The 4,059-nt window shown below is 37.1% G+C and overlaps 1 pseudogene; it reads left to right on the top strand.

The window, feature by feature from the left end:
- Positions 1-1,956: 1,956 nt before the first annotated feature.
- On the top strand, positions 1,957-3,668 carry LOC106340386 (annotated as a pseudogene).
- The last annotated feature ends 391 nt before the right edge of the window (positions 3,669-4,059 follow it).

The following is a 4,059-nucleotide window of genomic DNA, read 5'->3' as shown; positions in this document are numbered from 1 at the left end:
TGAGAATGTCGAACATGAGACTTGTAACATGTTTGACATTTCTGATGATGATGAAGAGTATGAGGGGAGGGATTCTTTGTACTCAGTGATGGAGTCAGAGGTTGCAAATGATGAAAGCAGTAGCGAGCTTGATATTTACCTGATGGAAAGACCAGTGCCACGAACCTCAGACAGGATGGGAAGGGAATTTGATGTTTTGGGATGGTGGGGTCGTAATGCTACTAAGTATCCAGTTCTATCAGATATGGTGAAGGATGTTCTAGCTATCCAGGTCTCTTCGGTTGCTTCAGAGTCAGCATTTTGTACTAGTGGAAGGATTTTAGATCCATATCGAAGCTGTCTTACTCCCTACATGATCGAAGCACTCGTATGCACACAGCAATGGATTCGAAATAATAGACATGCCGAGAAGCTTGCAAGTTTGGTTCAGATGTTTGAAGAATTGGATTTTCATGAGTCTTTAGGTAAATCTTTCACTTTTTCTGTTAATATTTATGATGTATTTTGTACTAATTGTATTTGTCATTGTGTAGAGACTCTGGAACTACCAAGACAAGCTGAGAATTAGAGGTAATGTCATCTTCTTTAGTGTTTTGTCTCTTTATTTTCTTTGTAGTTTGTAGTTTGTAGTTTGTATCTTCTGAAGTCTGAACTGATTTGTACCTTAATAAATTGCAGGTTGGAGTGTGAGAGTGAGCGTGGTGATGGCCTGTCCTTTTTTGGCTCTTGTTCTCTATTTTTGGACTTAAGCTTCCATGTTTCCCTTTCTGTATTTTTGGTAAAACCACCACTTGAATCTATAACTCTTTGTCTTTTTGAATGTGTGTTTCGTGCAAAGAGAGTTAGATTCAATAGGTTTTAATGTTTTATGAACTATTGTAGATGTTTGGGAAATGGATGTATTTGGTTTGAAGTCTTAACAATTGAATTTCTTGTGTGTTTGATTAATTTTTCGAAATTTTAACATATTAACCGATTAACCGAATTGAACTGACGAACCAAAATTACCGAATAACAGTTTTTTTAAAATAACCGTAAACCAAAATTAACCGAAATAACCGTAATTAACCGATTTTCATTCACTTTTATAAATATAATCGGTTAATTTCGAAAATTCCATGATTCCGAAAAAACCGATTTCCGAACCGAACCGAACCGATAAATTTATCGGTTATTATCGGAATTACTTTCCGAAAAATCGGTTAACCAAAAACCGAAAAATCGGTTCGGTTCGGTTTCTGAAAACCGAAATCGCATGCCTAGTTGTCATGAAGCGACCAAGAATATTTCTCGAAACCATAAGCTATTGCTCACATTATTTTTAGGCCACTCTTGTCATATTTATGATATTTATTTGGGATCCTTTCTTTAGTCCCTAACTAATATATCTCGTTTCTGTGAAAGACAATTCTTCATATGAGATACCCAATATAGTTCATGAGATTTAAGTTGTTCTACTAATTTAATAACTGTTAATGTACCATCTGATAACTTTCTATGTGGTGGAAAGCTGCTGATGAGAAACTTTTTCATGTTATACCCTGATTCCGTGAGCTTTCATTGGTTTGTTCTCTGTGTCATGATTTCTGGATTCTGACTTCATTGTGTCTTATCCGCATTATACACAAAAGTGGTTGAGAAAGATGGAAGTTGCATATAGACATGAGTTTGGTGCGTACTTTAAAACAAAGGTTATACATGTAGTACCTTTGTCCCTTACCCAATATAGAAACATTTCTAGTATGCTTTCGACAAAGCCAATGGTAAGTGGACAGCTTGATTTAAAGTGCAAAGTAGTTGAGGTATTTTTTTTGTGAACGAAAGTAGTTGAGGGTTTCTAGGAACGCATGATCCCTTAAGATTAGTAGATATTACTTTTCTCCAATGAAAACTATAATTAAATATGAGGAAATCTGAGCTCAAATTATTCCCATAAGAAAGCGTATCAAGTGAGCGGGTCAGTCTGAGATGTAATAACTTCACGTTCCGAGAGAGAAACACTCGAGGAAATTGTCTTTATTTGATGGCAAGCTCGACGTTCTTGTAAGTAAAAATTAAAGTCAAGAGATAACTTTAAAAAACTTGAAGAGCAATTGTCTAAGTCTTTTGTCGTATGTAAATTATCTAAACGTATTCTATAAGTTTATAGAAAATCCTAGAGTGTAGAAAAAGATGGAATGATTTAGGGAGTTAATCTCAGCTGTTAAATCGGTTAAAATTCCACCATTGTTGCTGATAAATTTTTTTTTGAGCAACCTGTGTTGGTGATAAAGTTCTTAAAGCATACAACTACATTACACTTCTACCACACATACAAACTCACCCCATTAGTGCAGACCTATTTTTTTCTTTTTTTTTTTCGATAAGTAAATATTCACGCTTATTGATCCACATTCATTGTATATATAATGTCGCATTTCCAGTCATTGCAAATCACATGCATAACACACACAAAATGGAAAAAAGATGGAGTCTTCAAGGTATGACTGCTCTAGTAACCGGTGGAGGCAGAGGAATCGGGTTTGTCTTTCTACTGTCTATATTGTCTTGAATGGTCAAGATTTTAAATTATATTATGTGTGTTGAATGTTTAGGTATGCAATAGTAGAGGAGTTAGCTGGTTTTGGAGCTAAAATCCATGTTTGCGACATATCCGAGACTTTGCTCAATCACAGTTTAAGCGAATGGGTAAAGAAAGGGTTTCAAGTGAGTGGTCAGTCTGTGATGTAACTTCTCGACCCGAGAGAGAAAATTTGATGCAAAAGGTCTCCACCCTGTTCAATGGCAAGCTCAATATTTTTGTAAGTAACTGACCTTTGATATAGAAACAACTAAGCATTTACATTCAAAGAAAACTTTGTTTATGTTTATCATAGGTGAACAATGTGGGTGGAGTTCGTTCAAAGCCAATGACAGAATATGATGCAGACGATTTTGATTTCCATATCGCAACAAACTTGGAACCTGCTTTCCATTTTTGCCAACTTTCACATCCTCTCCTAAAGGCTTCAGGTTATGGAAGTATTATCTTCATTTCCTCTGTCGCCGGGGTTGTATCAATTGAATCTGGATCTATTTGTAGTCTAGCAAAAGGTAACCAAAGTACTATTAGAGCAAGATTAAGTAGTCAACAAGGAGTGTTTGTGTTTTTTTTTGTTGATTCCACATACAAGTCTTTTACAGGAGCTCTGAATCAGCTAGCAAAAAATTTGGCATGTGAATGGGCAAAAGATGGCATAAGAGCCAACGCTGTTGCTCCTAATGTTATCAAGACTCCTATGTCTCAACCTGTAATCAACAAGACAACTTTTACACCTTTTAAGAAAAAAATTTAAACAATCTCATTTCCTCTAATCATCTCTCATATTTTGGTTCTTAAAGTATCTAGATGACGTCAGATTCAAGAAGGGATTGTTTGGTAGAACTCCACTTGGTCGCGCTGGTGAGCCAAATGAAGTTGCATCACTAGCCGTCTTCTTGTGTCTACCTGCAGCTTCCTACATTACAGGTCAAACCATTTGTGTTGATGGAGGCCTCACGATTAACGGTTTCTCCGATCAACCGCATGCTTAAGAAATAGCCTTGTTTTGTTTTTCTTTTTTCTTCTGCAACTGCCTTTAATCTCTTACAGTATTATCTATAATAAAAATTCTCACGCTGTGAATGTATGCGCAAAAATATGAACGACTACACATTGCCATTTGTATGAATAGAAGATTCAGTCACACAGGAGAACCTTAGCGAGCACCAACAACTTGAAGCAAAGCAATATTTCTCAAGAGAGACTCTTGTGGGAACCGAAATTCGCAATATTTCTCAAGGGGACCGACGATGTTCATGGCCCAGCGCATAAAAGGATGGGGCGATGTGATGGAGGAGAGAACTTCGGCTGGTTGTCGGATGGTTGGAGCATGCCTCTGGCATTTTTCGCACTTTCGTGCGAACTTCTCACAATCTCCTATCATCGTTGGCCAGTAGTATCCATGGCGCTTGATTTTCACTGCCAGTGATCTTCCGCCGGAATGATTGCCGCAGGACCCAGAATGTACTTCTTCCATC

This window comes from Brassica oleracea, chromosome C4 (assembly GCF_000695525.1).
Source record: "Brassica oleracea var. oleracea cultivar TO1000 chromosome C4, BOL, whole genome shotgun sequence".
NCBI classification, from domain to species: Eukaryota; Viridiplantae; Streptophyta; class Magnoliopsida; order Brassicales; family Brassicaceae; genus Brassica; species Brassica oleracea.
Note: the sequence above shows the minus strand (reverse complement) of the source record. Positions and strands in the feature narration are given on the sequence as shown.